The 9,422-nt window shown below is 36.3% G+C and overlaps 1 pseudogene; it reads right to left on the bottom strand.

Moving 5' to 3' along the window:
• Positions 1-1,248: 1,248 nt before the first annotated feature.
• On the bottom strand, positions 1,249-2,436 carry LOC114089429 (14-3-3 protein epsilon-like; annotated as a pseudogene).
• Between the last annotated feature and the right edge of the window lie 6,986 nt (positions 2,437-9,422).

Here is a 9,422-nt window from a genome sequence, read left to right on the forward strand (position 1 = left end):
AGTACTTAATGTTCTTCACAACCAGATTATAGGCAGTATATTCTTTTTCCAAAATATACATCTCTGGGTGACAGATAAACAATTTATGGAAGAAAAAAGGAAAAATATTTTCACATTCAGCAAAATGTAATACTATCAATGTGTTTAGACTACAGATTTTATTTTAGAAGTATAAATGATGGAGGTGCAATGTATTTAGCATTTTTAATTTAGGTTTGTGTTATTTAAGTTTAATATTAATTTCATTCTGTGTTTCAGTAAGAATAATACAGATTCTGTATCTGTGGGTCCAGTCAGATATCCAGTAGTACAAATTAGCTTCAAGTTACAATTACTGAACAAAAGAGGTTGAGTTCGTGAAGGAGAGTAGGGGAGAAAGGGGAAAAAAGAAAGAAAAGAATCAAAGAATTGAACTTGCAAGCAGGCTTCTCCCTACCACCTGCAATGCTAACATGCTTCAGAGAGAGACTTAAAGTAGGTAAGAATGAGAAGCCATGGATTGTTCACCTGTTACCAGCACCACTCTTTTCAGCAACATTTAAGCACAGTTTGAAATACTTTTTACAGCAATACCATAACAATAAACCTCCCCCAAAACACCCCTTAAGCCATCTGAAGCTAACACCCAATTAAATTTAACATTGATATAAAATTCAAACAATTAGAAAAAGGAAAAAATAATACCACATATTGCCTCTAAAGTGTGATCCATCTCTGTCTCATATGCATCACCTAGAAGTTGAATGGCTTTTGAATGTAATTTCTTTTTTTTAAAAAAATATCTTTTAGTTGTCAATGAACTTTAATTTTATTCACTTATATGCAGTGCTGAGAATCAAACCCAGTGCCTCACACATGCTAGGCAAGTATTCTACCATTGAGCCACAACCCCAGCCCCTGTAATTTCCATTTGTAGTAGTGATCTTGCCACTTCTGGCACAGAGACAGTACAGTAATGCTGAAAAAGTTTCTATGCAGTCCTGTTAGTGTCTTGAAGAACCTAAAAGCTGGGAATAGTAAATCCACAGAAATTCACTCTTGATTTTAAGTGCTTTGAAAGCTGTTTTAAACAAACAAACAAAAACAAAAACAAATAAACAAAGAAAAAAAAAAGAGCAGGATCCTAAATTCTGAGACTAAATGTAAATGTCAGATTTGGTGGTTCTCAGTGACAATGGGGAATTTCCAAGAGGTTGGACAGAGAGAAGTGGGGTGGTCAGAGATATTTTTCTTGTTGGCTTTATTGTCTCACTGATTTTCACCTTCCGTATCCTGCGACACTTTTTTATTCTGGTCTTCACCATTACCCTGCATGTCTGAAGTCTATAGTGTCAGGTTATTATATAACAATTGCATGATTAGTGTAGAGTCCTTATAGCTTTCTTCACTCAGTGTATCCAGTTCTGCAACTGCATCATCAAAATCTGCTTTTGCCAACTTTCAGTCACGGTCAGGGTAATTAAGAATTTCATAGTAGCATGAGGAAAAATTGAGAGCAAGATCTAAATGAATGGGGTGTGTTGGTTGAAGTTCTGTCATTGCAATATCACTAGCAGCTTTATAAGCCACTATACTGTTCTCTGCAGCCACCTTCCTGTCATTTCCTATGGCAAACTCAGCCAGATACCTGTTGTAAGAAATGGTGGAAAAGCTCCATAAACTCAACAAGACAAAACAACCGTTTACCTGTCAGAGATTTTTATTAGCAGGACCCTAGCGGCCAATCGCAGAAGAGAAGGGGTTCAAGGGGGGTGGGGCAGAGAAGGGAGAGAGAGGAGAGAGGAGAGAGGAGAGTGAGAGAGAGGAGAGGGGGAGAGTAAGAGAAAGCACAAACAGGGTTTTGATATTTATGGGCTTAAAATAGGATGAGGAGGAGCAAGGCCAGTGGGCTGCTACTTCTTCATTGGCTGAGAGTTCCCACCACTTCAGGGATTGAAGGTGTGCCTTTCAAAGTTCGCGCCATTCACAGGGATTGGAGATGATGGTTCTCTCACCATTCAGTGCATCATGGACCTGAGCTCCTGGAAGAGAAGCACTCCGGGCGCCATCTTTAACAACACCTGTGGGAGTCCCCTTTCATTTCATAATAGAAAACCCTGGACTCCCCAGTGTTAGCTGATGGAATTTGATGTTTGCCCAGTACATCCAGAATGTTACAACAGATTAACATTAGCTCTGTCTCAACCATTTGCTGATATTCCTGAATCATTTTTTGTGTTCTCCTTCCTTGTTTTCTTCTTTCTATTCAATGCTGTCGATTATTCTCCAGGGAGCTCTTCTAGCTCCAATCACATTTGTATATGCAACATATAGGAGGTTTCTTTCAACTGTTAGCTCCACATCCATCCCTGCTACTTTCTTCATTGATTCCACCATTTTGTTATATCACTCAGCCTGCTAGGTAAGCTTCGCCTGATATACCAGATCCCCCCCATCATCTAGAGTGGCAGAGGCTCCGGAAGGGTCTGTGAGATGGATAGAAGTGGATAGCGTTTCTGACTCTCTCAGCCTTTTGCTCTGTGTCCCCGCAGCAAAACTGGCGGCGCCTCAATCAGCCCCGTGAATTTCAGCGTTGAATTGTGTTCCTTGGTTCTTGTGTTCTTGCCAGAGAACATTTCAGACAAGAAATGACATATAGCAAAATTTGTTAGGAAAGAAAGCTCTCTCAAAAGAAGAGAGACAGAAAGGGAGTCATCTCTAAGAGGGGGAGAGCATTAGTATGCCCCCCACCTTCCACCTGGTTCTAATAGGGGTCTTAACAAACTTTCTAGAGAGTCCTGACCAGGTACCACTTTTTAACCTGTGGCTGACAGTAGGAATGCATCAGATTTCTAGATTCTTACTGCACATGGTCTTACCCACAAGTATCCAAGTGAAATCCATAATGGGCGGGGGAGGGGGTGGATTTTACTATTATAACAGCATGCTAAAGATCTAAAGGCAGCTCTCAGTAACTTTGGCCCAAACTGACTGGTTCTACTTGGAATTCATTCTTTTACATATTTTATGGTCAGTGGGCTTTGCTTTAACTACCCTGTTTTCCTGGGTCTTGGAATCTTTGATCTGTATTAAGGTTGAAAAAGTTCAATCTTCAGGGTAATTTGTGGTCCTGATACAATAGCCTTAATGGTAACGGGTTGTTTGTCAAGGAAGGTAACATCCTATTGACTTAACCCAGAATAAGGCTAGAATGGCCTTAAGTAAATTGACTTTTAAAAGAAAGTGTGGAGGGCCAGAATATGGATCCAGGCTAAAGAATTATCCCCTTAACTTAATGTTTCTACCATTCACGTCTATCTGCTATCTATCAATGGCAACACCAACTTCTGTATTCCAATTTTTTCTGCTTTGCTGATTTGGGGCATATTCCTTTTTTTCTGGCATTGAAGATTTTCTATACTCACTTAATACTTACTAAGATACATATTATAAATCTAATTCCATATGTTATATTTCTAATTCTGTTATTTGTCATGGTTTGACTATTGCTTATATTCATTTTATTTAATCATCTAAAACCTAAAGATTTTTTAGTGCCACAAATGTTTTCAAATACCAGGATCACCATAATACTCCTTTGAGTTTTATGTTACCAATATGGGCTAGAAGCAGAGGGGGAGTGTTGGAAACTGAAGTATTTGTTTCTGTTCAGTTATTAAAATTTAATAATCTTGGTGGACTATTTAAAATTCCAAGATCTTAGTGTTTGTGACTATAAAATGTGATTTACTGTTTTTAAAAGTTTTTGAATTTAACAATTATACTATTACCCCTAAAATAGCTTATATGCAACATCAGCACATTATAAAGAAAAAGCAACTGGGTGTGGTGGTGTATACCTCTAATCCCAGCAGCTTGGGAGGCTGAGGCAGGAGGATGGCTAGTTCAAAGCCAGCCTCAGCAAAAGCAAGGTGCTAAGCAACTCAGTGAGACCCTGTCTCTAAATAAAATACAAAATAGGGCTTGGGATGTGGCTCAATGGTTCAGTGTCCCCGAGTTCAATCCCCAGCACCCTAAATAAATGAATAAAATACAGAAAAAGCAGATTTACTGTGATTAAAGTAGCAATAGAGGAGTTTGGGATCAAACCTTCAATCTCCTCCTTCTCATTAACTCTTCAGAGTGGGTGAGGCATATGGATAGTCTCAAATGTATCTTTGCCTAACTATGACTTTGTGAAGCACATATGGAAAACAATTATACTGAATAATATAATTCTGATTTTAGGATTATACAAAATATAAGTGAAAGTGTTACCGCTGTTGACCGGTGACGAGTCCTTGCTTCCCCAGTGTTGAAGAATAACACCAGAGAAGCACGCCGAGGCAAGGTCAGAGTAGAAATTAGAAGTTTATTAAAGGACAGCAGAAAAGACTTCTCCCGAGGAAGAAGGGGACCCAAGAGGTGGAATCCGTGGAAGTGTGGTTGTCTCCCCTTTTTATAGTTTTGGTGATGGAATGTAGGTGGGAAGGCCTGAGGGGTGGGACACAGGTGGGCCAAAGAAGTAATCTGGGCAGGAAGGACTTCATTATCACTTCTCTGGGATGGGCTATCTTCAAATCTGCTGGGGGCTGTTTCCTGGGCTCCATTAACATTTCTTTGAGGTGGACTTTGGCCTAGGGCCTTTTTGGGACTTCATTAACATTCCATGAGTTGTCCTGTGTTTCCCGGAATCATTCTCAGCATGGCCTCCATTTTAGATTTCACTGGATATTAGACCCGATTTACCTAACTACACTGACTACCTAACTTTAAATCTGGCTTCAAAAGCTTCCCCTTATTTTTTAGAAGTTTGTTCCTAAATCCATTAGATGTGCCCCTCAAAGAAAATATCCATACTGAGGATGGAAAGTAGGCTGAACTGTGATTCTTCAATATAGGATATAATAATATGAAAAAAAAGTGAGGATAACAACTATGGTGGAGGGTTGCTTAGTATAGGATGTTAGAGCTTTTGAGTCATCTTCATAAGAGAGTGGCTTTAATAGGTACTTGAGTTTCAGTTGAAAAGGAGAACACTCACTGTGGAGATGGGGGTTTGTCCTAGAGTCTCACAATCCAAATGAGATGAGGGTTGTTCTAATGTGTTGTTTCTAGCACAGACAGAGGAAACAGGACTTCCAAGTGTACTGTTGGATGTGTTTAAGTCTGAGTGGGAAAAGGAGAACATTTTTTCTGTGTACCAGACAGGATAATTTTTGATACATTGAGACTAAAAGAAAAAATATATTCAAGAAAATGGAACCAACTTTTTCACTGAATTTAGAGCTAAGTTAATTTTCTGTACAGAGAAAAAGACAAAACTCTTTCCATGTCTTAAACAGCCATGGATTATGATCCCAAGAACCATCTTGTTGAGAGCCACAGCCGAAGGGGCCCCAGCAAACTTCCAGCTGCCAGCAAACTTCCAGCTGCCGGCTGATGATTGGCTCACAGCGGCCCCAGCAACATCTAGCTGATTGGCTCCTCGGCCCCAGCAACATCTAGCTGATTGGCTCCTCTGCGGTGATGCTCATTGGACTGTTTCCCTGCCCTTTCAGACCACGGAGCTGCTCATTGGGGGACTTTTTTGGCTCCGCCCACGTGACCCAGCCAATCGGCCTCAAGAGCAGGAGGATTGTGGGAGGTGGAAAGAAGCTGGTGTGGGAGAGAGAGGCTTGTGGAAAGCCGGTGGTGGCAGTTGAGGCTCTGAGGGTTTTTCCTGAGAGGCTGTTTTGTTTGGTGTGTGTGGTTCTAAAAATAAAGTTAGTTTCTTTTGACAAGTGGCTCCTGATTGTGCCCAGCCAGACTGAAGAGAGTAGTAGTAGTGGATGCTAAATAAATTGGCTAGTGTGCTTGATCTTTATTCATCTTCTGGTCCCTAAAAACTAATAGAAAACTTCCTTTCATATTTTTTCCTAAGGAACAGACTTAAGTATGCCCTGACATGAGGTGAAGTATAAAGAACATCTGCATGTAGTATTTCTTTAAGGTTGGTGGCAAAGTCTAAACTGATATAACCTACCTTGCTGCTTTTATGGATGTCATCAGGATTTAAAAGTCCACAGATAATTTATGCCAGATTATGATACTAAGGGTCACTTTGCCTTACATTATATTATATCTGAGGAGGTCGGGTACACATTGTATAAAATAAGAAAGAAATTGTGGGCACAGAAGTGATCCTTCCCCTGGTGACCTATGATGCTCACATTATTCACTACCCTGCTTCCATCATCAAGGTAAATGACACCATTCAGATTAAATGGAAGCCTGGAAAGGATATTAATTTCACCAAATTTTACACTGGTAACCTGCGTATGACTACTGGAAGAACTGGTCTGATCATCAACAAAGGGAGACATCTTAGCTCTTTTAATGACCATGCATTAGGCCACAAAATAAGTCTTAATAAATTTAAGAAAATAAACCACAAATTTTGCCATTTATTTTCTCTTACCACAATGGAATAAAACTATAAATTAATAAGAAAAGAAACCGCAAAAACTGTGAGAATTCATGAAGACTTAACAACATGCTACCAAACAAATAATGGGTCATTAAAGAAATCAAAATGAAATACAACATACACAAACTTATAAGATACAGCAAAAGCAATACTGACATAAATTTATGGCAATAAACACCTACATCAAAAAATAAGATTTCAAATATACAACCTAATCAAGCATCTCAAGGACCTAGGAAAGCAAAAGTAAAACAAACTAAAATTAGTCAAAGACATAAATAACAAAGATAATAACAAAAATAAACACTAAAAAAGCAATACAAAAGATCATTAGATGAGGAATTGGTTGTTTGGAAAGATAAACTCTACAAAACTAGCTAGATTAAGAAGAAAGAGAAAAACCCAATAAATAAAATTAGAGATGAAAAAGGAGACATTATAACTGATATCACAGAAATAAAAGGATCATCAAAGACTGTTACAAACAACTATATGCCAAGAAATTGGAAAACACAGAAGAAATGGGTAATTTGTGGAAATATAAAATCAAAAAACCAAAATTAAACCATAAGGATATGGAAAACCTGAAAACACCAATAAGGGATATTGTGATTGAATCCTTAATAAAAAGTCTCCCAATAAGAGAAGTACAAGAAGAGCCCTTGAGCCCAGGAGTTGGAGATCAGCCTGGGCAACACAAAAAGACTCTATTTCAAAAATAAAAGAAATCAAAAACAAAACACTAAAAAGAAAAAAAAATTCAACTGGAAGTAATAGTTCATTGTTATATATATGACAGGCTAAGGAGTCCAAAAATAGTGTATGACTTGTAATGTCATTGTGATATATATTGTAGTTGAGATAAATGTTAGTTTCATGTGTCAAAAATGATCAAAAAAGAAACTGTGTGCCCTTTTGTGCCCTTTGAAAATAAGTTGCTCAAATAGAAAACCAAGATAAATAACTCAGTAAACTCTAATAACCAATGATCAAAAGTTATTAATAAATAAATTGGGATGAAAATCTATCACAGATCTTTTATGTTTTGAAGTCAGAATCCTTCAGGGATTTTCTTTTTTAAATAAAGTCATAGATGGATAAAACAAAAGAACTGTTATTTCTACAACTGTTCTTTCATGGCATGATGGAAGGAAAACATTAATAAGTGGGGAAATGGTTTCCAATACTAAAACACGAGTGCATTTGTCTTATAATTTATATCCTCACATTTCAAGCTCTTTTCATTTAAGCAAAAAACAACAGAATGAAGAAACAGGGCAAGTTTCCATGTTAGCATGTGTCAGATGAGAAAATGGTCAGTGTCCAAATTAAACACTGATTCAAGATATGGCAATCAAACAGGAAAGTCCCAACAGAAACATCATGCTCACTATCCAAGGTTACACTTGTTGGTAAAAATATGAACCTACTTAGCTGTGTGGATACCACCCATATAAGCCACATGTTGTCAAATTGTGTGTTTAATGAAGGTTAGATTGATCTATATGACAAAACCCTATATGACAAAAACTGAAACTTACAGTATACATTGAAGATGTTCATTCTGTTCAATGTTTTCTTAATACAAATATTGTGAGATTACATTTTATTTTTAAGAAGTAAACTAAAATTGTTCATCATTACTTCTATGTAGTTATTTACTCTAGTATGTAGTTATTGTTCATCTAAATGGGCAATTTTATTTATCTGTGATGTTAATTAGATTTTTTTGGTAAAATTACATATAAATAGTCAAAAATAATGAAAGAATATTTAAATAAATAGGACTTTATTGTAGTTTTTCAGCACAAGGTTTGAACCCTGCGGTGCTTAACCACTGAGCCACATTCCCAGCCATTTTTATTTTAATTTTTTTTATTTTGAGATAGGATCTTGCTAAGTTGCTTAGGGCCTCACTAAGTTGCTGAGGCTTGCAATCCTCCTGCTTCAGCTTTCCAAGTTCCTGGGATTACAGGTGTATCCTACTATGTCTGGCTAAAAAAATATTTTAAATGATGAAAAATTTAAGAAATATTTCATATTTTCATATAAGAGGTCTCCTACCAAGGATAATTTTTGTAGAAAATATAAAATCAGTTTAAGATAACCATTCATTTATACTTATAGTTATTTATTTTGGCAAATATATGTATTTTATTTATAAAAAGAAAAGATTTTTAAATAACCATTTTAGTATCCTTAACTTTTAACTACAAATTTGCTTAACTTGTCATCTGTTTGGAAGGAATAACTTGCTGAAATTTTACAAATATATTTTTCAAATTACACACAGTTGATTCAGTCAATATATATATAGACATGACTAGAGAATCTATTGGCATCATTAATAGTAGAAACAATTGACTATTTCATAATAAATTAGTGGCAACCGAATTTTATTCCATAATTAACCTAATTCATTATGAAAGAGGCCCTAAAGAACTATGCCAGTTTGCTTGACTTGAAGTAAATCATCAAAAACTAAAGAATTTAATTTCAAGTCTTTCAAAACAGATCTTAGCTGCTGTTTTAAAAAGCAGAGGTACTATCTTCTTTATCTGAATGTCAATTACTGTACTTGCAGTTAAGATATCAAATGTCAAAATTTTTTATGTCTTCATAAGAGTTAATTATTTCTGAGTTTAGTTTCTAGATTTTGTTTAAGGATGTAGAATAAAAGGTTACTGCCCATCAACATTTAATATAATCAAATTGTACATGGGAATTTGGGGGAGAAAAGTAATTATCAGCCATGCAAACAAAATTAAAATAAATTTTGAAGCTTGTATAAAGCTCAAATATTGTTAATGCAAATATTTTATGTAAACTTTTTTTTATTTAAAACTAACACAAATAAGTATTTATCATCTTTAAATTTTCATATCTATTCATATAGAAAAAATATTCCTTTCATGGAGAAAATGCTACAGCATATGTTTCAAAGGGCCTCAATATATGCCAGCTAAATAGAAGA

The sequence above is a fragment of the Marmota flaviventris genome, chromosome X (genome assembly GCF_047511675.1).
Source record: "Marmota flaviventris isolate mMarFla1 chromosome X, mMarFla1.hap1, whole genome shotgun sequence".
NCBI classification, from domain to species: Eukaryota; Metazoa; Chordata; class Mammalia; order Rodentia; family Sciuridae; genus Marmota; species Marmota flaviventris.